Here is a 26,068-nt window from a genome sequence, read left to right as displayed (position 1 = left end):
AGGCTCCATGCTGTGAGTGCAGAGCCTTTTGCAGGGCTTTCTTGAATCCACAAAACTGCAAGATCATGACCTGAACTGAAACCAAAAGTTGGTCGTTTAACCGATTGAGCCACCAAGTACCCCTGCAGAGACAAGTCTTAAAGGCAGCACTGCTTGTATCACAAGGAAAAGAAGCAGAGAATGATATCCAGAACATGTCACCTCCAAGGGCAATATCACATCTGAAGTTGAAGAGGGTTATTAAGCCCTCAAGAAATTGATTATGTACGTCTAAACTAAGCAGAAAAACTCATTACTCCATAGGTAATCATGTCTTTCAAGTAAAAGTTAGATTTCCTACTCTCGTATGCAACTTATCATTCTATCCTCCATGCCTTTATGCATTTTTACTCATAATTACTAATAACAACTACCCCTTACTGAGCATTTGCTATATGCCAGGCATTTTGTTAAGCACTTTATATTTTCTTATTTAATCCTGACTAACTTTGTATAATTTATCATCATCATCATCATTATCATCATCTTCATCTATAGATGAGATTGCTAAGGGTTCCAGAGATCAATTTGTCTGAAGTGAAGATGTTAGTAAATGGCAGATCTGAGAATCAAACTCAAGTCTAGCTTACAATATAATCAAGTACTTTCTCTAGGACCAACACTCTCACAGAATACAACCAAAATCTCTGGAAATTTTTAAAACAAATATTTGAAAGCAATATAGAGTAATTAAAAGCAAAAAATATATATATTGGAAGAAAGGTGAATTGACATTGAGGGCAGGCTAAAATTCCAGTCATACCAGGTTGAAGAACCAAAGAACAAAGATTAAGGCAATTCCAACCACTGGAAACTATGGAAGAGGATCTTAGGAAAGAGAAAACCAAAAGGAGATAGCCCTAATTTCTATGTATAAACCATGTCCAAATCTCTGGCTAAGCCCTGAATTATGAGTACATGAAGCATACTTCAAGCAGACCAGTAATGAATAAAAGATTCAGTTGACATTAGAGCTTCCACCCACTATAGGGGAAGCAATGTTTGCAATTGGAGTTCAGCCAGGTTAGATGCCCACTAGGAAAACAACAACAACAAAGTCCACTTTTTGGTAGAATATCCCCACACCAAAATTCTCTACAACACAGCATTCACAGAGTCCAGGACACAATCCAAAATTGATCAACATACACAGAAATAGGAAAATGTGATGTATTTTTAAAAGAAAAGGCAATCAGTGAAGACCATCCTGAAGTGACCCAGATATTAGAATTAGCAGATAAGACTTTTAAAGCAGCTATTTAACTATATTTAAGAATATTAAGAAAAATACACTGGGGCGCCCGGGTGGCTCAGTCAGTTGAGCATCTGACTTTGGCTCAGGTCATGATCTCACAGCTCATGAGTTTGAGCCCCGCGTCAGGCTCTGTGCTGACAGCTCAGAGCCTGGAGCCTTCTTCGGTTTCTGTGTCTCCCTCTCTGCCCCTAACCCACTCGCATTCTCTCTCTGTTTCTCTCAAAAATAAACACTAAAAAAAATTAAAAAAAGAAAAATACACCATAATGGATAAGAAAGTAATAAAACTTCAAATGGAAATTATAAAACTAAAAAATAAAATATCTGAAATAAAAACTTCCCTGAATTTGATAACAGTGGACAATAAATATAAAAATAGATCAATGACAATAATTTCAATATAAAGAACAAAGAGAAAAAGAATTTTTTAAAAAGGAGAGAGAGAAAATCCTAGGGATCTATGAGACAATATCAAAAAGTCTAACATGAGTATAGTGTAGTCAGAAATGAGGAGCAAGAGAATGGGCAGGAAAAAAAAATTTAAGAAATAATGACTAAAATTTTCCCAAATTTGTGAAACACATGAACTACAGAATCAGGAGTCTCAGTGAACACCAAGCAAGATAAATACAAAGAAATGCATGCTTAGGTTTTCAGCATACAGATCTTTAATGGGTGATAGGCATTGAGGAGGGCACTTGCTGGGATGAGCACTGGGTGTTGTATGTAAGCGATGAACCATGGGAATCTACCCAAAAACCAAGAGCACATTTTATACACTGTATGTTAGCCAATTTGACAGTAAGTTACATTTTAAAAATAATTAAAAATAATAAAGAAAGAAAGAAAGAAAGATAGCAACCTGCCTTGACAGATAAAAAAAGAAAAACAATAAATGCTTGCCTAGGAATATCATATTGAGACTGATGAGACCAAATATAAAGAGAAAACTTTGAAAGCAGCCAAAGAAAGATGCCACATTACCTAAAGGGAACTGTAATTAACTGAGCACTAACTTTTCATCAAAAGCCAGACAGTGAAATAAAATCATTGAAGTATTAAAACTACTCTCAACCAGATTTCTTTATCTACCAAAAACAGACTTCAACAATGAAGGCTAACTAAAGACATTTTCGGATTTAAGAAAATTCATTGCCAGGAGACTTGCACTAAGGAGACAAACAAACATACAAACAAACAAAGCTACAGGAAGTCCTTCAGACTGCAAAGAAATGACACCAAATGATCTTCAGAGAAGAATGAATAGAACCAAAAGTGGTAAATATGTGGGTCAATACAAAGGGCTATTTTTCTCCTCTTAGTTTACTTAGGACATACAGATGTTTAAAGCAGAAAAAACCATAATATGGTAGTGTGGGGTTCATAACATATGTAGATGTATTATATAACAAGTACAGCATAAAGGATGAGAGTGATAAAATGTAACAATATTAATTCTAACTATGCTGTTAAAAGTTAGGAATGTGCAGTTGTAATTCCTACAGAAATCGCTAAAAAATGTAAAAAAATAAAAGACGGCTAAAAAGTCAATAGATAAAATGTTATTCTAAAAAACGTTCAGTTAAAACAAAAAAATAAAAATACAAAAAAAGAGTATTCAGTTAATCCAAAAGAAAGCAGAAAAAGAAGAACATAGGAACAAAAATCAAAAGGCATAAACGGAGAACAACTAGTAATATTCCTGTACCAAATTCAACCATATCAAAAATTAAATTAAATATTAATGAACTAAAGACTCCAAATAAAGGGCAGAGATTGCTAGAACAAATTTAAAATGCAAGACACAGCCATACATGGTCCATAAGTGATAAACTTAAATATGAAGCCACAGATAGAATGAAGTAAACGGACAAGAAAATAATTGCCATTCAAATAGCAAGCATAAGAAAGCTAGAATGGCAGTACTAATATTAGATAAAATTGACTTCAAGACAGAGGAGATTATAAAGTTGAAAAGAGCATTGTATCATGTTGAAATGCTCAATTTTTCAGGATGACATGAAAACCATCAACGTGTGTGTGCCTCATGACAGCGTTTCAAACTACATAAAGCAAAAATTGATAGGAGCAAGGGGATACACAAGTCCACAATCAGAGTTAGAGATTTTAACATACCCTCTCCAGAAACGGATAGAACTAGACAAAAAACAAGCAAAGACATAAAAGATATAAACAACACTACCAACTGACTGTTATTAACATAATTAATATTTATAGAACATAACACCAGCAACCGTAGAATAGGTGCACTTCTCAAGTGCATGTGGTATCTTCAACAAGACAGACCATAGACGAGCCCATAAAACAGGTCTCAATACACATAAAAGGATTGAAATAATGCAGGGTAGGTTTTCTAACTACAATGAAATAAAACTGGAGATCAAAAACAGTAAGATACAGAGAAAACTTGTAAATCCAACATAGTTCCAAATAAACCATGAGATAAAGAACAAATCATGTGATGTAGAAGTGAGAAAATATGTTGAATTGAATAAAAAAACATATCCAAATTTGACAGATGTTGCCCAGAGAAAGTTTTATAGATATGAACGTTTATATTACAAAGGAAAAACAAAGTGTATTAGTTTGTAGGAACTGATAGGGGAAAATCTGTTGTAAGATGGCTGACAGGACTGATAGGGAAATTCCAGTCCCTTCCTGAAGACTCCCCTTTCAGGTTTTTCTTCCCACCCTGCTTGCCACGCTCGAACAGACTATAAGAGTCTGCTGATGCTCTGGACTCAGACCTCTGGAGAATGATCTCCTCTGAGGCAACCAGTGTAAAATAAACCTTCTGCCTTCCAAGATCTCCGAGTGCTGCTTGGTTCTTCTGTCGGGTGATCCGGGCCAGTTTCCATAACAGAACTGTTATAACAAAGTCCACAGATTGGGTGGAACAGAAGAAATTTATTTTCTCATGATTCTAGAGGCTGGAAGTCCAAGATTAAAGTGTTGGCAGGTTTAGTTTCTTCTGGGGCTTGTCTCCTTGGTTTATAGATGGCATTTTATCTCTGTTTTAACACGATCTTTCTTCTGCATCCATCTGTGCCCTAAATTCCTCTTCTTACAAGGACACTAGTCATATTGGATTAGGGTCCACTCTAGTTACCCCTTCAACCCCCACCGATCTCCAAATACAGCCACATTCTGAGGTACTGGGGGGTTAGGGTTTCAACATATGCATCAAAGGAAGACAATTCAGCCCAGGACAAAAGGTCTGAAATCAACAACCCAATGTTCCAACTTAAGAAACTAAAAAGTTTATTAAAATCATAATAATAGAAAGAATAAACTTAGAAGGAAGGAATGAATAAAGAATAAAAAAATGTATTTTCAAAAAACACAAACTATAGAGAGAATTAACAAGGACAAAGGTTGAGTTTTTGACAAGGCTTTCAAACATTGATAAATTCCTAGCAAGACTGGTTGGGAGGAAAAAAAAAAAGAGAGAGAGAAAGAAAGAGAACACCAAGTACTAATATCAGAAATGCAAAAGTAAGGATTAGCATTACTGATCTTACAGACATAAAAATGATAATAATGGGGAGCACCTGGGTGGCTCAGTCAGTTGAGCGTCTGGCTTCGGCTCAGGTCATGATCTCATGGTCTGTGAGTTCGAGCCCCGCTTCGGGCTCAGGGCTGACAGCTCAGAGCCTGGAGCCTGCTTCGGATTCTGTGTCCCCCCTCCCGCCCCTCCCCCAGTCATGCTCTGCCTCTCTCTGTCTCAGGAATAAATAAACATTAAAAAAAATTTTAATGATAATAATGGAATTTTATGAGCAGTATTTCACCATCAAATTTGACAACTTAAAAGAAATAGACAAATTTCTTTAAAAATATGACCAGAAATTGACATAAGAAGAAAGAGAAAATCTGCAGAGTCAAGGACCTACTGAAGAAATTAAACTCACTTTCAGAGAACTCCCAACAAACAGAACTCCAGTGCATGGTTTTAATGATGCAGTACATCAAACATTTAAGAAAAAAAACCACTATACAAACTTTTTCCTATATTGAGGAAGAAGGCATACTTCTTAAGTCATTTCATGAGACCAGCATAACTCTAAAGCAAAACCTGACAGATATTACAAAAGAAAAAGTTACAGACCCATGTTCCTCATGAACATAAATGTAGAATCCTTAACCAAATACTCTCTAATTGAACCCAGCAATGTACAGGAAAAGGGTAATACTCTATGCCCAATTCGAATGTATCCTAGAAATGCAAGGTTTTAACATTCAAAAAGTAATAAATGCGATTGCACATTTTAAGAGAATAAAGGAGAAAAAACATGTCTTAATAGATTCAAAGCATGTGACAAAATTCAATATTTCCTCATGATAATTCAGTTGGTAGAGCATGAAACTCTTGATCTCAGGATCATGAGTTCAAGCCCCACATTGGGCATAGAGCTTACATTAAAAAAGAAAAAAAGGAAAAATAAATTCTCAGCAAACTAGGAATAGAAGCAACTTTCCTCAGTCTTGCAAAAGGCATTTAACAAGAAACTGATAGCTTCAATCATACTTAAATCACTTAAAGGCAGAACAGTAAACACTTGTCCTCTAATACTCAGAAAAGGCAAGACTGTTTCTCTCACCAATGGAAATGGTAATAACAACAATACCGCAGGTGTTTTGTCTTGTTTTCTTTTGTTGAAATTGAAGCGCCCATTCTGAATTCATATCCAACTCAAGCTTGAAAAAGCCAAAGTTAGAGGTTTCTTAAACACTAAACATACACCTGCAAAAACTGTGAAGTGTGTAAGTTTACTGAACTTCACTCCAGACAGAAGGGACTAGGGACTGATCAGCCTTTAGCCACTACAGTGTCATTGAAGACTAGCCCTGCTGGCCCAATACCTGTCAGTTGTGGCAACTCATTATACTCACAGTGGTTCTTGGACCACAATGATCATCCTAACCACTCAAGGCTCAGCTCTGAAATGCTTAAGTTTACATGCTGAGAGCTCAGACTCTCAGCTTTCCAGCTTATTTGAAGTCTAAGCCCTCCCAAAAGCACTGAGTCAGGATGGCTTATGAGATCTGTCAGCTCTTAGACCCAGAACTGCTGTCTCTTTTCCCTCCAGGGTCAAGCAGCTTTTCTTTACACCTTCAGAATACTTTTTTCCCCAAAGGCTGTATGTCACCCTTCTATGTGAAAAATAATAATCATGACTCTACTACTAAGAATAATAGTTCTTGGTGACTCAAAAGTGATGTATTCTTCCAAGAGAAACTTTCCAAGTGGCTGTGATATTCCATATCCACTCCAGCAGGAAGTGGGGGGAGAACGGAGGTATGCAAGAGGTATCACCTTCAGTGATTCCAAAAGCAATATTATGACACCTAGCACACTGAGAAGTAATTTCTAACACACAAATTTTAGTTTTTGGTGGAGTATTCCACTACTTATATGTATGAGTATTTTCAAATGTATGCTTATGTTATGGTGATTAATAAAACACAAATTAATTTAAAGACATTGTTAATTGGTAGTGACCTTTGTCACTTCCTGGGTATCGGTCTATGAATAGCAAATGCTCAGCAATTCTTGTACATGTGAGTCAAGGTGGGGTGGGGGATAATAATGCAAATTTTAGGATACGAAAAGTGTTGATACTCAAAACAAAGTGTGCCATTCAGCTAATACTATTCCCCGTATTTTACCTACTACTTTTCTTTATTCACCCCCTTATCATTTTTTTGAGTCTCTCCCATGTGCCACACAATGTACTTAGGTGCCATACCTACCATCATGAGAAATAGAGATGTTTTCCCTGATTTCAAGAAGGCCAAAGGCTGGCTGAGATGCTGTGATTAAGCCATCCCCATATGAGCAGAAAGCACCACTTTAAGGAAACATGGAGTACTAAGGGAGGAATTATCAGGACAACCTAACTAACCGGTGGAGGAGCCAGCAAGATTTCACAAAGAGAGCTATGTTAAGGTCAGGCTTGAAGGATATGCAGGAATTAGCCAAGCAAGGAAGGAAAGGAAAGAATATTCGGGAGTAGATCAAGGAAGGGCTTGGATAATGGCTAGAGGCAAGCGGAAGAAGGGAAGGTTGAAAAAGATGAAAGATGCTCCACAAGGCTGGGGTGTAGTGTGCTATTCAGGGGGCGGGGGAAGATGAAGTTGGAGAGGTAGGCAGCGGCCCAATAATAAGGGACTACAGGAGCCATGTTAAGTTAGAGAAAACGGAGCGCCAAGGCATACCAAGAAACTTGCCCAAGGGAGCAGAGCAGATTAGGCCTTGAGCCAGTCTAGACTCCAGCCTCTCCAGGTTTTAAACTAAAACCTGCCCACTGACTCCCCTAAGATAGGACTAAGGGCAGCCATTTCCGCAGAAGGACAATGACATGCAGGGGACCTGACTAAGTGCAAACAGTAGGTGAGAATGCGTTGGTCCTTATCACCCACCTGGGACTGTGGGGGCTAATTAATCATAGTGACAGCTCCCTGGATGCAGTCAAAAGGATTATTTTTTTTCCTGCATGCTGCTAGTTTAACCTGCCCAAGGCAAGACTTCACTTTATGACACCAAGACGAAGCCTTGTTGAAAATGATGAATGCCTTTCGGAAAAGAATAACATTTTGATAAAGGCCCTTCCAACCAGCCTCCAGGTTAGAATAGAGTGGCTTTCCTTGAGTGTTTTTACAGTCATTTTACAAGAAAGCCAGCTTTATCTCTGGTCTCCAAATCAACTAACCTAGAGAGGCCTTTTACGATTAAAAATCAAATAAATAACTTGCGTTGTATCTGGCTTTTTGTGAGTAATGATGGCAGGAACTGCCACTTAGATCCCAACTTTCTGCCAAAGCCCTGTGTGGATCTCATTACTCCAGCTCTGACTCCCCAGCAGCCCCTGAAGATCACGATTTGGGTTTAAGCTGCCTCTCCATTGCCCAGAAAATAGATGTGATGAGAGCTTCAGGGGCTTTTTGCTGCACAGAATTACTTTATCCCTGTTTTTGTTTTGTTTTTGTTTGGTTTGGTTTTTTGGCATTAAATTTAGCCTTTTTCTCCTTCTCATAACTCTCCATTTTCTTGTTTGGAAAATGCTTCAGCAGGAAGAGAACGAAGAACAACAACAAAGAGATGGAGGGAAGGAGGAAAATGGAAGAAAAGCGACTTCCAGAAAGTATTGGAAAGTCTACTAACAAGAAGGAAAAAAATGCCCTTTTTTGTTGCATGATGGTGGAGGTGCCTCCCAGAGCTGTGATCTTCCAGTGACAACCCCGACCCAATAGCCTGAATTCCATTCACTGGGTTGGGGGAGAAGAGGGTCTAGGAAGAAGCTCAGCTGGGCACATCCCAAGGAAACCAATGCTGACACAGGGCAATACCCATCTCTGGCCCAAAATGGAAGGTCAAAACTAAGAAAGGAGGCCCCCTAGAAGCAGATACTGCTAGCTTTTGCTTGCCTACATGGGAGCATCAGCAGGATATGTATATGCTCAAAAGCATATGCATGTGTGTGTCACACACACACACACACACACACACACACACACACACAGGTATACATATTGTGCCTAAAATACAACAACCAGTTAATACATAGTGTGATTAACTAAGGATTGACTTGAGCCTGCCTTTACTGTTCCTGCCTTCTTTGCAACTTCTGTTTACAATTTACTTTTATCATAGAATATCACTACTAGTTACTGTTGGCACACTTAGATCCTTTTTAAAAAAGAAAAGCTTTGGCGTGCCTGGGTGGCTCAGTCGGTAAAAGCGGCCGACTTCGGCTCAGGTCATGATCTCGCAGTCCGTGAGGTCAAGCCCCGCGTCGGGCTCTGTGCTGACAGCTCAGAGCCTGGAGCCTGTTTCAGATTCTGTGTCTCCCTCTCTCTGACCCTCCCCTGTTCATGCTCTGTCTCTCTCTGTCTCAAAAATAAATAAACGTTAAAAAAATTTTTTTTTTAAATAAAAAAGAAAAGCCTTGAGGGCCATCTGAGTGGCTCAGTCAGTTAAGCATCCAACTTTGGCTCAGGTCATGATCTATCTCACGGTTCATGGGTTCAAGCCCTGTGTTGGGGTCTGTGCTGACAGCTCGGAGCCTGGAGCCTGCTTTGGATTCTGTCTCCTTCTCTCTGCCCCTCCCCCACTCAACTCTGTGTGTGTCTCTCTCTCTCAAAAATAAACATTAAAAAAAATTAAAATAAATAAAATCAAACAAAGAAAAGCTTTGAAAGCCAAGAGGGAAACAGGCCTTATGAAGGTATATATTCTTTACCCCAATAATTCTGATTTATACTAAAAATTTACACTATGGATATATCTGGATATATGCAAAGTTGGAGCATTGCTCCTGGAGCATTGCTATAGACCAGGTGTTTGTGTCCTTCCAAAATTCATATGTTGAAACCCTAATCCCCGATGCAATGGTGTTTGTTGGTGGGGTACTTAGGAGGTAATTAGGTCATAAGGGTGGAGCTCTCGTGATGGCATTAGTGCCCTTATAAAAGAGACTGGAGAGAGCTCACCTGTCCCTTCCACCAGGAGGGGGGTGAGGGGACACGAGAAGGAGTTAGCAGTCTGCAATCCAGCAGAAGCTCTCACCAGAACCCAACCAAGCTGGCACCTTGGTCTTGGACTTCCAGGCTCCAGACTTATAAGAAATAAATTTCTGTTGTTTATAAGCTACCCAGTCAGTGGTATTCTCTTACAGCAGCCTGAATGGAATAAGACAAGTATTGATTGTGAAGTAATTTATAATAAAAATATCCAACAATACGCGATTAGTGAAATCATGGTACATTGTAAAAAATCAAACCTTCTCAAGGATAATATTAAATCATTTAAGCAGACAAAAAAATATTTATTTGGCATAAACAATGGATGACATGTGATAAGCAAAGTGGAAGAAAAACAGCAATTTATAAAGTCAAGGTCATGATATGCTTGCATTTTCTTAAAAACTCGTAAATATGTGTATAAAAATGTCTGAAAGACATCAAAGTGTTAGCCGATGTTAGATAGCTGGAGGGGGGAGAATTATAGATCCTGGTAACATTTTTATTTATAATGAATATATATATAAATTGTGTAATCAGAAAAAAAGTAACACTTGTCTTCAATTCAAGCCAATTGTTTTGTTTATCCATACCCAAAACAACTGATTTTTGCCATGTGAATAGCACTAATATTAACAATAACTTTTAGTTAAACAATAAGTGATTGGATTTTAAAGGTTCCATCAACCCCAAGCAAAAGCTAGCAATTAACATTCCAATTATTGGCAGCCATAGGCCAGCTGATGAATTTTAACTCTGAATGTCACATTACCACCAGGCCTTCCCAAAAATCTCTTGGCAAGGCAAACAGAGCTCAGGCAAGGTCAAATGCAAGCATAGAGATTCCTTTTCTCCAGGCAGCAGCCCAATATTGTGGCACAAGAACTTAGGGGCTCTGCATTCAGTCACTAGCTTCCCAGAAGGCCCTGCTCCAGATGGTTCAGGTCCATAGCTTCTGAATCTCCACCAGGTGTGGAAAGTACCAGGTATTGGGGCTTAGATAACCCTAGGGATATTTTGATGGCTCCTACCACACGGATGACATCTCAGTTACCCAGAAAAAGGTCAGAATCATACCTACAGGCCCCATGATCTTTTTCCTTAAGTAAGTTCTCTGAGGCAAGTCAGGAAGAATATGGACCATTTCTCCAGGGAAGAGAAGAGAGATGGAAGTTCTAATAACACCAGGTAACCCACATGCTCCTAAGGTATAAAGGGATTTGTTCCAGCCTTCCCCAGACACTCCTTTGACATTACATACATTTCAAACTCTCACCCAGCCTGGAAGGTGGGATAAAGGATGACTAAATCTTTTGCAAAAACAAAAAACAAAAAAACCCTCAAAACGCAACCCAAGTCTATTAATAGCATAGTGAGGTTATTACAAGTGGAGTCCCTGAGGTTGAACAGGCTTAAGTTTGAATTTAAGCTCGTCTACTTGCTCACTGTATGACCTTAGGTAAATTATTCAACCTCAGTTTACTCATCTGCAAAAGGGAGGATATGGATGTATCTCACCAGGCTATTTGCAGGATTGGCAGTGAGATGGTATAAGGCACTTGGCTTGGATCAGGAATACATTGTAGTGAAAGCTCTAGGGAAAGTAGACCTTACTCACTGCAGCTCTCCAGGCCATCCTCTTAAGGTCAAGCTCAGCTAACAACCTTAGGGCTCCTACTGCTATGTCTCCACCACCATTTAACTCTCTGCACGCTTGTTTTCTCCCCTAAAATAGGCTCTTCCAGATCACTGGGGACCTCAAAGCCCTCAGTCTTCTTTCCTCTGGAGTCATTAATGCTCGTATGCCTGCCTCTTAAGTGACCATCTTTGTGGAACTCCCCCGCGCTGACCTTTCTCCTGTCCTTTTAACCTTTTCTTGGTCTGTCTGTCTCATCTTCAGTGCATGAAGCTCACAGCCGTAGGCACGAGGGAACAGGCAGGGAACAAGCTCCCAGGGAGCTTTAAAAATATTGAAGCCTCGGACTTATCCCTGGAGTTATTTATTTAATTGGTGCAGGGGCAGCCTAGGCATCAGGATTTATTTTTTTAAAGCCCCCCAGGTCATTCTAATTGCAGGGAGGCTGCAAACCATGGCTTCAGAGAGAGGCCCTGCTAATGGCATACTAATGAGCATCCAGAGATGTAGGAAAATTTCCTGCCATTAGCATCCGCTCCTAGTGTAAACAGCAGGAAGATTATGAGGATGCATGTGAAAGGGAGAGGTGAGGAGGGAAACAAATAAATTCAGCTCCAGTCTGATTTCATTTGTTTAACACATTGGCTCAATAAATATTTGAACATCTACTATGATGATAACAGTGCACGTTGACTGAACATTTCCTACATAGGTCAGGCTCTCTTCTAAGCCCTTTACACCTTTTCCCTTCAATAACCCTAGGAGGCAATTACTTTCTTTATTTCCATTGAAACTGAGGCACAGAGAGGTTAAGTCATTTGCTCACAGTCACATAGCTACTAAATGGTAGAGGGAGGATTTGCACACAAACAGGTTAGCTCTGGAGTTGTATAGCATAATACGGCATGCCAAACTTTCCAAATGTGGTTGATATGTCATAGTAAACAAAACAAGTAAGAGTTCCTGCTTTCACATAGTTTAAAGTTTGCCAGAGGATTAAGGATATCAATAAATAAACACACAATATTTGAAGGAAAATTACAAGGTGCTATAAAAGGATATAGTCACATATTCATGTTCACAGCAGCAGGAGTCACAATAGCCAAAAGATGGACGTCACCCGAGAGTCCACCCATGAATGAATGGATAAAGAAGAGTAGTATCTACCTACCACGGAACATCATTCAGCCTTAAAAAGGAAGAAGATTCTGATAAATGTTACAACATGGATGAAACTTCAAGACGTTATGTTAGTTAAAAATAAGCCAGTCACTAAAGGGCAAATAGTCTATCACTCAACTTATAGGAGAATAGAGTCATCAAATTCTTAGAGGCAGAAAGTATAATGGTGGTCGTCAGGGGCTGGGGGGAGAAGGGAATAGTGAGTTATTGTTCCATTTAGAAGATGGAAAATGTTCTGGAGATGGGTAGTGGTGGAGGGCTGCACCACAGTGTGAATGTACCTAATGCCACAGGACTGCATACTTAAAAATGGTTAACAAGGTGAATTTTGGGGGCACCTGGGTGGCTCAGTCGGTTGAGCGTCCGACTTCAGCTCAGGTCAGGATCTCGCAGTTTGTGAGTTGGAGCCCCGCGTCGGGCTCTGTGCTGACAGCTCAGAGCCTGGAGCCTGTTTCAGATTCTGTGTCTCCATCTCTCTGCCCCTTCCCTGCTCATGCTCTGTCTCTCTCTGTCTCTCAAAAATGAGTAAACATTAAAAAAAAAATTAAAAAAAAAAAGAAGTTGAATTTTGCTAGGCATCTTACACCACCACTTTTGAATGAATGGATGAATGAATAAATAAATAAGTAAACAAACTTCTAAAAGAATGTAACCAGAGGCCCCAAGTTAGCCTGAGGAGGGAAGGTCTATTTGGTGAGACTACATTTAAACTCATACGTGGGAATCAGAAAGATCTGCTGGGTAAAGAGTACAGAGAAGCTCTCCTGAATGAAGAAATGGCATACGTGCAAGGGCCCTGGAGCAGTAATTATGTGACAGGTGAAGCCTAGTGAGTGAGGACAGGGTGGTGCAGGGTAAGGCCGTGCAGGGCTTCAGGCCTAGACAGGAGGTTGGAGTTTACTCTGAATGCTTTGGGAATCCACAGATGGATGCTGAACAGGGCATCCTGTTGACAAGATTTACTTTATGTTGTACAAAGCTCCAACATTCTTCCCTAGAAGAGTGGCTTGGAGGAGGGCAGGTTAGAAAGCAATCACCACAATGTGCTGAGAAAACTGAGGTTCAGAGAGGTTAAGTAACTCACCAAGGGCCACACAGCACACGACCCTCAGAACTCAGAACAAAGGTTCTCTGAATCCAGAGCCTGTATTCTTTACACTTTGTAGATTTAGAAAAAGAAAAAGAAAGAAAGAAGAGAAATTAGAATATACAGGAAAGAAGATACCTCATAGATCAGACCCTCTTGGGCGAGAGAAAAGCACTAGTACACTGTTCCTCCACAGATGTTTCATATTTATGGATTTGAAAGCAAACAATTTGACTATAAAAAGGGGCGGAGAAGGGAGAAAGACACACAGAGAAATGGAAAGGTGGAAAAGGAGAGAAAGGAGCACCTCAGGGACCTTGCCCCCTGGCTCCTCCCATCTAGGCCCTCTGAACCAGCCCCACAGCCCTTGTAGGCTCACCTAGTGTGGACCAGCCAGTTAAGGTCCCAGGGCCTGAAGGCCGGAAGGCGCCCAAGTAGAGATGGAGGCTATGCGTGTGTTGGAGCAGATGTGCTCAGTAGGGCTCTGAGGCCCACTGGCAGCTTCCCCTGTGGAGAACAGCAGGCACCAGGGCAAGCTTCTAAAACTTGGAGCCCTCGGGGTGTTGGAGCCTCATTAATTGCTTGGAAGATATGATTGGGAATAACAAAAAGGACTCATGAGCACATCTTTTGAAAAGAAGAAAATTCTCTGGCAGGGCTGAGTCTCCTCTCCCAAGATTAGGTCACGTCCAACAAACAGAGAGCAAAATTCCAGTTTTCCACAACCTACCGGTCAGAAACCTCGGATTCCTGGGCCCCTCTGCAGTCCTCTACATGAAGCAGAAAAGGCAAATCCTTTAAAAACTAATAACAATTTGTGTTAGAGGTTTATCCGAAACAACAACTGGGGGCTCAAAGACCCTATTTAGGTGAATGCACAACCTAGAATCTGAGAGAGTCACAGCTGAAAGAGACCCCAGAAGTGTTTCTTGGACAACCCCTCATCTTAGAGGCAGGTAAAGGAAGCGACTTGTCCAGGCCACGCAATCTTACTGGCCAATCAGCCAGTGCTCCTTCTAGCACATTCTCCATGCCACTTGGCTCCACATCTGCATTGGACCCACACCCCTACATAACAGCAAAAACACTGACCCACACCCATGCAGCTCCACACTGCATAAAATATTATCTCCATTCATTTTGTCAGCTCTCTTGAGAGGTAGAGGGGCTGACAGGACAAGATTGCATCCTTGTTTGTCTTGACAAGTGTTCTAGATGCAGAGCCTGACACGTAGCAGGCTCCCGAGGATGCAGTAATGGCTGCCCTCTGTCCCTTTCTGACTCTGTGCCAAACACTGTGCGCAACCTCCGTCCCCTATCTTCTCATCACTCCTCACCCTAAACCTGTGAGGTCAGCCCTGTTATCACTCTCCTTTCACAAAGAGAGAAACTGAGGCTTGAGGACATCTGGTGACCTACAGGGGTCACCTGTAAGCTCTTCTTACAAGTGCCAAACCAAGATTTAAGTCCAGAAAGTTGGACTCCAGAATCTACTTTCCTAACAGTATACAATTTCTCACTCCTTCTCCGTCCCTGGCAAATGAACAAATGTCCATTTGACAAATGAGAACCAGAAGGCTGAGGCACTTGCCCAAGGGTGCGCAGCAAATAAGTCATAAAGTGAGGCCCCCCAGCCAGTCCTTTAAGGTGCAACTCTAGTGTCCCTCCCTCCATCCCTAACAGACCGCACAACATGAGCTTCTCAGTGAAGGAGGCAGCTGAATTACACACAGTCCAGCGGCTATAAGAGGAACCCCAAAGGATCTGCTTCTGGAACACAGGTAGTGGGTGCACCATAAAGTGCTCAGCTTTGAAAGGCAGACAAGCCTGACTCAGTCCCAGATGCCTTGCAGGGGGCTGGCTGACTTTGAGGTTAATTTTGCTGTGCTTCAGTTCTTTCCTCAGTACCAAGGGGATGATATGACCTCTCTCCAGAACTCTGGTATGACCCGCTGGCTGAGATTTATTAGCATAGATAGCACTCCAGAGACACACACATTATCTGAGCCTTGGTATAGCATGGTGTTTATCACGGACCACCACTTCCCAGCTGGGTGACTTACGTCTTTCTACCTTAGGTTTCCTTATCTATAAGCAGAGATAACAAGAAAGCCTACCTCCAGGTTCACCTCTTGGTGAATGTTACATGAGCTGTTCTAGGGCAGTGCCCAGCACAAGCTACGTGTGTGTTAGCTGTTGGTTATACTCCATTCATGTAGATAGAAGCTTTCCTTCACCCCTGTAAAGGTCTAGAGTTTAGTGTCTTTAGTCTTGCACATACCTATGGAAGGAAGGAGAAGCTTGTTGGAAGTGGGGAAGGAGAACAAGACAGGAAAGGTGTGTGGAGAAACCGGAAGACAGTCCTCATGCTCCAGGCCTGGTAGTCTGGCTGACAGGGACTTAGACACTGGACACATACAAAGCTGCTTTGAGGACCCAGCTGCAAAGTGAGGCACAGAGTTGGAGAGGAAGCTTGTCTAGGGATAAGGACTCTGCAAAGATACGACAGTTCCCTCCTGAGAGCAATCAGAAGTCGAGCTGACAATCAAAATGGCGGCGAACGCTGTAGGAGAGGAGGCTGAATTTTCCCAGTGGTTGGGCAGGCACTGGCCAATGAAAAGGGGAGTTGGCACAGAGGAGAGGGCACAGAGTGACCTTGGGGGCTTTGACATCTGCCCTGTCAGCAGGCAGGAGAGGGATATTGAGGTGGTAGACATTTGGATGTGGCTGGGGATACTGAGCTAATGCATGGATTATCAGTGAGCTCGTCCCAGTATAGGTGCCCCAGAAACAATAGGAAGGCCCAGAACATTTTCCACGAGGAGGGCTGATTAACCCTGACTCACAAAAAAATTTTGATCAGGGTCATGTCCTCTGGGTAACTGAGGCTGTGCTGTGAATATGAGAGATTTTCATTCATTTGGGGGGAAACCAAGGAAGATATAACATTTCTTTTCTGTAGCCTAAGTTGACACACTGAACATTTTTAAGCATGAGAAAAGTTGGAATTAGCAAAGGGCATTTTGACAGCACTGAAATTTATGTCTGGCTGGGAGGAGATAGTACCCCACACTTTTAAACAGTTTCGGTCAGAGGAAAAAAATGTAAAATTGGTCCCTAGCTAATGAGGCCTGATCTTCCTTTTATGGCGCTCTAGTATGCAATTAAGGTTAACTTCATGTAAACTGCCAGCACGCTCAGACTTTTAACAGCCTTATGTATGTCAGGAAGGAAAATAAATAGTCCCCTGTTTGTGCTTTATGCGGGGGAATTATTGAGATAAACAGCTTGGGCCTGACAGGTGTGACTTCTTACGGCTTAACGTGATGGATTTGCCAATGGCAGCTAGAGCTGATAGCACCAAACTGTTGATGGAAATAAAGCATGGTGGAGATTCTGACAGTTACATAAATGCAAGAGCCAGGCAGGGTCTGACTTTTGACTGTGAGGTACTCAGCCTTTCGGTGTTTGGGAGAGTGGAAGGAACTGGAAAACAGAGATGGAGGAGGCTGGTCTGCAGAGCAGGCAGAGTCCTAGAGCTCCAGAGGAACTGAGAGATGGTGACAGTGAGGCCTAGAAAGTGCTAGAAACTGAAGCACCTGGGTGGCCCAGTTGGTTAAGTGCCCTACTTCAGCTCAGGTCATGATCTCACTATCTGTGAGTTTGAGCCCCGCGTCGGGCTCTGTGCTGAGAGCTAAGAGCCTGGAGCCTGTTTCGGATTCTGTGTCTCCCTCTCTCTCTGCTCCTCCTGCACTCATTCTCTCTCTCTCTCTCTCTCTCTCTCTCTCTCTCTCTGTCAAAAATAAACATTAAAAAAATTTATTTTAAAAGAAAGTTCTAGAAACTGAAGCACCTGGGTGGCCCAGTTGGTTAAACGTCCAGCTTTTGATTTTCAGCTCAGGTCATGATCTCACGGTTGGTGAGAATGAGCCCCACGTCTGGCTCTGCACTGATAGCTTGGAGCCTGCTTGGGAGTCTCTCTCCCTCTGTCTCTGCCCCTTCCCAGCCCATGGGTTCTCTCTCTCTCTCTCTCTCTCTCAATCTCAAAATAAATAAATAAACATTTAAAAAAAAAAAAGAAAGAATTAAGAAAGCTCTAGCAACTATCTAGATGTTCAGGATTGGACCCTAGGCCTCCTGCCTTTGCAATTTCCTCCATTCTAAACTGCTTTCTAAGAACCTTGCAGACAGGAAATCTGAGTTTGGTCCTGTGTTGGCCACCACCTCCTTGCCTCTAGTCACCCCCTCCTGGAATCCCCACTGTAATCCACATTCTTCACCACCATTATAATTTTTCAAAATGCAGATCTGAACATGTCTCACAACCTCTCCCCATTTGAAACCCTTGGATACCTCCCCTCTGCCATCAGGATAAATTTGTCACATTGGCTTATAGGGACTCTCACAAACCTGGTCTATGCCTTCTTCTCCAGCTTCATAAACCCTATTTCCCACCCACCCAATAGCTATACTCCAGTCATTGTGAAAAATCTGCTCTCTCCCCAGATGTAGAATTGCCAGATAAACTACGTGATGCTAGATAAAATGTAAATTTCATAAAGACAATGACTAACTTTTAGTGTAAGTATGTCCCATGACATATTTGGGACATACTTATCCTAAAATATTATTTGTTGTTTATCTGACATTCAAATTTAACTGGAAAGTCTCCATTTTTTTTTGCTAAATCTAGCATAAATCTTGCAGGCCTACTTCAATTGGACCCTGATTTTCCTCACCTCTAGGCCTTTTAAAAATGTACCATGCATAGCTAAGATGCCAAGACTTTTCTCTCTCTAACTCACTGAGTTAAGAACACCAAAGCTTCATGTTCAGCTTCATACTGTAAAATTTTTGCTAGGCTACCAAGTCAGCAACTATATTTCCACGCTCCTTGCATACAGGTGGGGCCCTTTGAGTAGATCTTACCTGTGGAATACGAGAGTAAACACACATGTCACTTATACACCAAAGTGGGAAGTAGGTGTATCTTTTCCTCACTATTCTTTCATTCTTACAACTGGAAGTAAAGGACTCCAAGTCCTAGAAGCTGGTGGAACACTGCAAGATAGAGGAAGTCTGGTCCCTGCATCACAGTGAGGAAGGTCACTCACAGACCAATCACATTGGCAGTAACATGGATGAGAAGCAAACATCTATCATGATGCCACTGAAGTATGGGGGCTTGTTTGTTACAGAAGCTAGCATTATCTAGCTAATATGCCCAACTTTGGGTCATTGTTTGGGCATTGATATCTCCTTCTCATAGACAGTCCCTCAAACTGGGTTAGGGGCCTCTCTGACATGTTCCCATAACATGCAATCCATTCTTACTTTGTGAGTAACACCTCTCATGCGGTATTGTAAGAGACTTTTTCCTTGTCTGTATATATTTCCTACCGGACAAAATGTCTCTTGGAGGTAGGGACTAGAATTGTCTTGGCTACAGTTATATCTGCACAGCATAGCATTGCCAAGTGAATAACTAAGTAGTGTCTCTTCTATTGTGTGTGTCTATTTCTTGATTTTTAAAAATGAGGTGGTGGACAAGTGATTTCTAAGATTGCCCCCCCCCCCCGCCCCCGAGCATGTAATTCAGGAATTAGGAATGTAACTGAAATGGAAACCTGTGGTTTTTGCCCTCCCAGAACCCTATTTTCTACCGGGGAATGGCACCCCCTCCATTCCCATGGTTCTGATGGGCTGGGAATTATCATGATTCATGGCACCCACCCCCCAACCTTCTACTACCACAGAAGCCAGCAGGTGGTGCAGGCAGGACTCTACTGTCCCGCCCTCCTACAACAGTGATTGGTCAGAGACAAGAACAAGACCCAATCCGGATTCTTCCCTTAGTTCATATACTCATGTTGAAACAAAGAAGCTGTTTTTTTCTACCGGGGCTTCTGTGGTGGAAATATGTGTATTAGTGGCGATCTTGCTCCATTATTCAAGAGGGCGCGTCCCCAAAATGAAACTAACACACAACGGAAATCAGAGCAAGAATGAAGGAAAAACCTAGAGCCCCAAAAACATTTTCTAAGTTCCTGAATCCAGCTGTGCCTGAAGTCAACCATCTCTGGACTTCCTTCCCACTTATGTGAGCCAATAAACTCTGATTTGGGCTCAAGCCATCTCTTAGATTCTGTCACTTACTCCTAGAAAAGTACTGACTAATGTAAAAATAGTAGTTTTGTCAGTTTAAAGTACAATATCACCAGAATCATACACTTTTTTTGCATAAAGAAGGGCTAAAATATATAAAATAAACCTTATTAAATTGATTAGAATGAGTTAGCAATAGACAAAATGAGTGTCTTAATATTTAACACACAACATCAAGTGTGTACCTGCACTATTGCTGTGAGAGTGAATGAACTTAGAAATGCTTTTCTAAACTTCAGTTTCATTCTGTAAGAACAAACTTAAAGAACAGTTAAATGCGATAATTGTAATGATTTGGAGAGTTTCGTCAGTAGGCACTTGTTCTTTCCTTGTTTTCACACAGTAGTGGAGGAGGATAGCTTCTAGACAAAATTTCTGCAGTGAGGCAGCTGTCAGCTTAAGACAATGCCTCAACACCCAGATCTACGCCCCTCCCTGTCCCCAGCACAGCCCACTGAGCCAGGAATAGAAATACCCTACCAAGCTGGGGTAACCACCTCCCATCTACCTGGAACTTAAAGCATGAACAGAGACGCAGCCTGAGAATCAGGGCCCTGTGTTACATGAAGAGCCCATCCAAGAGAGAACGAACATAAATCCTGCTTCTGTATTTCAGAAGATGTGCTTGGGCACCTGGGTGGCTCAGTCAGTTGAGCATCCGACATCCATTCAGGTCTCACAACTCGAGGGCTCGAGCCCTGCATCATGCTCTGTGCCGACAGCTCAGAGCCTGGAGCCTGCTTTGGATTCTGTGTCTCCCTCTCTCTCTCTCTCTCTCTTTCTGCCCCTCCCCCCTCTCAAAAATAATAAAATTAAAAAAAGAAAAAGAAAAGATGTGCTTGTTTCCTCTTTTCTGATTCTTGATCGTCTATTTACTCCACCATTCCTATGAGCCTCCCAGCATATGTTTCCAGAATGTTTTTCTTCGCTTAGACAGCACTGGGTGTTTTACTGACAATTAAAGGAACTTCACTAATTCATATGGGGTGAGAGAGAAGGATAGTTTAAAGTGGATGTTAGCTATCACTGCTCCTGGGCCCGTCAACAGTGCCCTCCTGCCAGCATCCTGCTCCTGACTGAAGCACTCCTTCTCCCTCTGGGTTTTGAGGAGCAGCCCCCCTCCCACTGTCACCAACATCCTGAAACCCAAGCCCACAACTCTCCTCAGACATGTAAAACTTTCCAGATTGCAACTTGCTATGTCTTTTCACACTGCTATGCAGAATAGTTTGCCTATATTGTTGACCTCTTCTCTGTCTCAAACTTGTCCACTCCAGAGTAGGATTTTGACTTAACCTTTATGCACTCCAAAATTTTGTGGTTTTCACAAAATAGAAGTCCACCCTTATTCCAGAGATGAATTCTGCTTCTATCCTTAAAGGGAAAATAATCGGTGGCAGCTTTAAAATATCAGTTTGTTCCTGGGTCACCTGGGTGGCTCAGTCGGTGAAGCATCTGACTCCAGCTCAGGTCATGATCTCACGGTTCATGAGTTCGAGCCCCACATTGGGCTCTGTGCTGATAGCTCACAGCCTGGAGCCTCCTTCGGATTCTGTGTCTCCCTCTCTCTCTGCCTCTCTCTCTCTCTCTCTCAAAAATAAACATTTAAAAACAAACAAACAAACAAACATAAATAAATAAATAAATAAAATATCAGTTTGTTCCTGTTTCTAGCCTTGAAGATTCAGAGCTATTGGAAGTCAGCCTTGCAGTCCCTGCTTTGCATAGAAAACCTGGTTGCTTTCCTGTCTTGGAACACCACAGGGCTTAAGACAGACACATCTGGATTTCTTGCTTCCTGAATTTCTCACCAGGTTGTTTTCCTCCTTGAGAGAAACAAGGTGCCTTGAGAATCTGGTGCCTCCTTTGACACATCCAGGGTCCCCTTCAGGTCACATGACACCATGCATCCTCCTGATCTTTTTGTTCCTCTCCAAACTCTACCAGTAATTCAACGCCAAGGAGAATAATCTGGAGGAGCGATGCTTCTCTCTGTCTCTAGCCTCCTTCCAGGCATCTGGCGCTCCTCACACAGCTAAGGTGGACAGGCTGCATGGAGACAGACAAATAGGAAACAGGCTTCCTTCCGGGTGGTCTGCTGCCTGGTGTCCACTGTAGGCCGAGGAGCAACAACAACTGTCCGACAAGGAGGCCAACACTTTCCCAGTGTAGACAGTGACAAAGCAGCCCCCCTGAGGCTGCCAGCACGCCCTGACTTCTTCCCACAGCATCACCCCACTGGCTGCCAACAAGGAGGAGGGACTGTCTTTCTTCACTGAGTAGGTCACAGTGGGTTGGCCAACAAAACCATCCGAAGGCTTTGTCCACATTTGGACAGTCATCCCAGCTGAAGTGCCAATCAATCTGTAAATGGGGAATCTCAGTCAGGCACCCTGGGGTTTGGAAAAGAAAAGGAACCAATGAACAGCTGATTGGCTGCCAGAATCTTCCCCAGAGCTGTAGTGGAAAAGAGGCTGGGGCAGCAGCTCCTCTCCTCCACCAAATGTTTGGAAAGTATTTCATATTTTAGGGCCACTTTCCTGACTGTAAGTTGAGATGGTTGGACTGGATCTTGGAATCACAGAATATTGGAGAATGACTGGTGAGCTAACCCAGCCCTTTGTATCACAGACGCTCAAGTAAACTGAGACTGATTCATAAGTTCAACATACGTTTCTTGAGCCTTGCTATGTGCCAGGTGAAGTGACAGATGCTAGGGATAAAACAAAAGTATATACAGCCTCTGCCTTCAAGGTGCTTACAGTACACTGGGGAGAGGGAGAGATGTTGATTGAGCGATAACATGAATAAATATTGAGCACAAAGTGCGGAGTTCTGTGAAGAGGGTCTCAGTGTACTAAGAACATATTTCAGGCAAATCTGACCGAGTCAAGTCATCCCTACAGGGAAGTGCATTCAGATATAAGAACTGAAGAAAGGATACGTTTTAACTAGATGAACAGGGGATGGTATGCGGAGGGGGGAAAGAGTCAGAGAGAAAGCATATGCAAAGGTCCTGAGAAAGAAGAGAGCAGGAGACTTCCAGGAATGTGAAAGCAGCCAGTGGGTAGTGGGCCAGAACAGAGAAAAATAGGAAGACAGTGGAGCAAGACAAGACCTGAGAGGAGGCAAAAGCCAGTCTGGGCAGGTCTGGGAAGGGTTTATGTGGTAGGCAGAATTCTAAGATGGCATACAAGATTCCAATGCCCTGAAATCCTCTCCTGTTGAGTCTGAATGGACAAGACCTGTGACTAGAATGGAATAGCACTCTATAATTATATTACATTAAATAGCAATAAAATTTTTCAGATGTAATTAAGATTATTAATCAGTTGTCTTTGAGGTAATCAAAAGGGAGATGATCCTGGAAGGGCCTGATGCAGTCAGGTGAGCTCTTAAGAGAGAGAAGCAGCTGCAGCAGGCCTTCCAGAAAGCAACTGGCCATGTTTTGAGCTGCCTGTGTTGTGAGGACTCCCTGTGGCTCAGTCCTGCGGGCAGCCTCTAGGAGCTGAGAGTAATCTTTGGAGAGCAGCCAGAAAGAAAATGGGGGCCTCTGTCCTATCACCTCAAGCAAATGAATTCTGTCAACAACCTGCATGAGTTTGGAAGAAGATCCTGAGCTTAAAGTGAAGCCACAGCCACAACCAGCACGTTGATTTTTGTTTTGTGAAACCCTGAACAGTGAACCTAGTTACCCTACGCTTAGACTTCTCACCAGTGGAAACCATGAGATAACAAATGGGTTTTAAGGGGGCTCCTGGGTGGCTCAGTAAGTTGAGCATCCAACTTCGGCTCAGGTCACGATCTCGCCATCCATGAGTTCGATCCCCGCATTGGGCTCTGTGCTGACAGCTCGGAGCCTGGAGCCTGCTTCGGATTCTGTGTCTCCCTCTCTCTCTGCTCCTCCCCCACTCATTCTCTCTCCCTCTCTCTCTCTCTCTCTCTCTCTCTCTCTCTCTCTCTCTCTCTAAGTAAACATTTAAAAACTTAAAAATAAATGGGTGTTAGGTCCCTAAGTTAGTGGTAATTTTTTATGTTGTGATAGAAACTAATATAGCTCTTTAAGATTTTGCTATTTACCTTTAGAGCATTAGGATTTCATTGAAGAATTTTAAGGAGGACACAGGAGGGGATAACATAATCACACTGGGTTTATGAAGATCCCTTGGGCTACTGTATGAAGAATTAATTGGAAAGGCAAGATCTCAGTAAGGAGGCAACAGGTGAAGGTGAATGTGGTGGTGGGGATGATGTTGGTCATAGGAACAGGCAGATAGAGAAGATAACCAGACAGTAACAGCAGAAAACCTCAGACTCATCTTTACAGGTTTATACTGAAATGTTTGCTTCAAGGTAATCCAGAGGGTGGGTAAGAGTAGAGATGAAATAAAATTTGCCATATTTTAATAATTTTGCAAGCTGAGTAATAGGTATATCAGGTTTACTATACTATAATCTCTATTTTGTGTCCATAGAAATATACTGGTTTTAAATTGAAACATATACACAGTGAAACACACAAATCTTAGGCACACAGTTTGATGAATTTTGACACAAGCATAGGCTTACATGACCCACACCCCCTGTCACCTCAGAAAGCTCCCTCCACCCTCCCCCAGCTCATCTCAGCCCTCTATCCAGAGGCATCTACTGGTGTTCCAAAGTCTATCATCATAGATTGAGGTTGCCTATTTGAGAACTCATATGAACAAAATCGCAAGACACGTCCTCGTTTGTGTTTTGTGAGATTCACCTATGCTGTTGCATCTATTAGCAGTTCATTCCTTATGATTACTTTTTACTCCACTGTAGAAATATGTTAGTTTGTTTAATTATTCTATTGGTGGACAGACCTATGGCTTATTTCCTTATTTAAGCAATTATGAATAAAACAGCTATGGGATATGCTTGCACAAGCTTTAGTTTCTCCTGAGTGGGTTTTCTGATAAACGTGTGTTTAATTTTATAACAAACCATCATGGAAGCTTCCAAAGTGGAGGTAACTTTTTACTCTCTCACCAGTATGTAAGAGTTCCAGCTGCTTCTTTCTACAGTACCAGAAGAGAGCAGACCAGAGAAGAGAGGGCTTCACCTTGTGGTAGCCCCACTGTCACAGGCAGAGAACTCCTAATGTCACCTGCTGAGAGATAGCAAGACATGGGTGTGTGAGGGCTTGTCAAAAGTGTGAGGAAAATTCTGCTTTGCAACAGGCACTAGGAAACATGAAAGAATAAACTGATGTTATCAAGATTTCCGGGGCGAAGATGGCAGAACAGCAGGGAAGTTTTTTTTGTGTCTCGCGTCCATGAAATACAGCCAGACCAACACTAAACCATCCTGCACACCTAGAAAACTGATCGAAGGATTAACACAACAATCTGCACAATCAGAACCACAGAATTCAGCAGGTACGTGGCGCGGAGAGCTGAACTTGGGGAGAGAGAAGCCGCAGAGGGCAGGGAGCCACTTTTGTGGGTGGAGACAGGACAGAGAAGGGGGGGAGGTAGGGAGAATATGGGAAAAGCACCCCCCCTCAAAAAGCAGCTGGAGAGAAGGTAGAAAAGTGGAAACAGCTGCAGGGACTGACCTAAAAAGGGAGAAAGGAGAAAGGAGAGGGTTTAAATTCCATTAAGACTCTATAAACAGGGGGAGCACAGAGTCTGAAACTCTGCAGCTCATTACCTGGCAGTGCTCTGGTGGGAAGGGTGAATCCCCAGGAGCTGTGTGGAGTCCAGAGGTCTTTGGGCCACATGGGGAGAGGCGGTTCCCCTGCTGGGAGGACATCGGATACAGGCTGTGTGGCTCCCCCAAAGGCAAAGGTGCCAGTGGACACAGGTGAACAACCACATTCTCTGGTGCTGGAACAAGGTCATTAAGGGTGAAGCCTGGTGCCAGATGCACTTTCTGATTTGCCATAATCCCTGAAATGCTGCTGCTACACAATCGCGTGAACTTTCTCTGGGGCAGGCCGGCACCCGGCCGCAGTTTCTGGGCATTGGCAGCAGCACGGACCTGCGAACGTTCCTGGGTGCGGCCGGCACCTGGCCATTACTCAGTGAGACCCTCTCCCAGAAGGGCAGAAGGGGTTAAAGCTACAGTCCCTCAGAAGTGAGGGATCAGGAAACAGAGCCGCATCTGAGACAAAACTTGGCAGGGAGGT

General features: G+C 42.5%; 1 pseudogene; it reads left to right on the top strand.

Annotated features, from left to right (window-relative positions):
- LOC102968242 overlaps window positions 1-26,068 on the top strand; it is a 60,058-nt pseudogene that overhangs the window by 18,880 nt on the left and 15,110 nt on the right.

This window comes from Panthera tigris, chromosome B4 (assembly GCF_018350195.1).
Source record: "Panthera tigris isolate Pti1 chromosome B4, P.tigris_Pti1_mat1.1, whole genome shotgun sequence".
Classification (NCBI taxonomy): domain Eukaryota; kingdom Metazoa; phylum Chordata; class Mammalia; order Carnivora; family Felidae; genus Panthera; species Panthera tigris.
The sequence above is the reverse complement of the archived record's forward strand: the minus strand, read 5'-3'. Positions and strand labels throughout refer to the sequence as shown.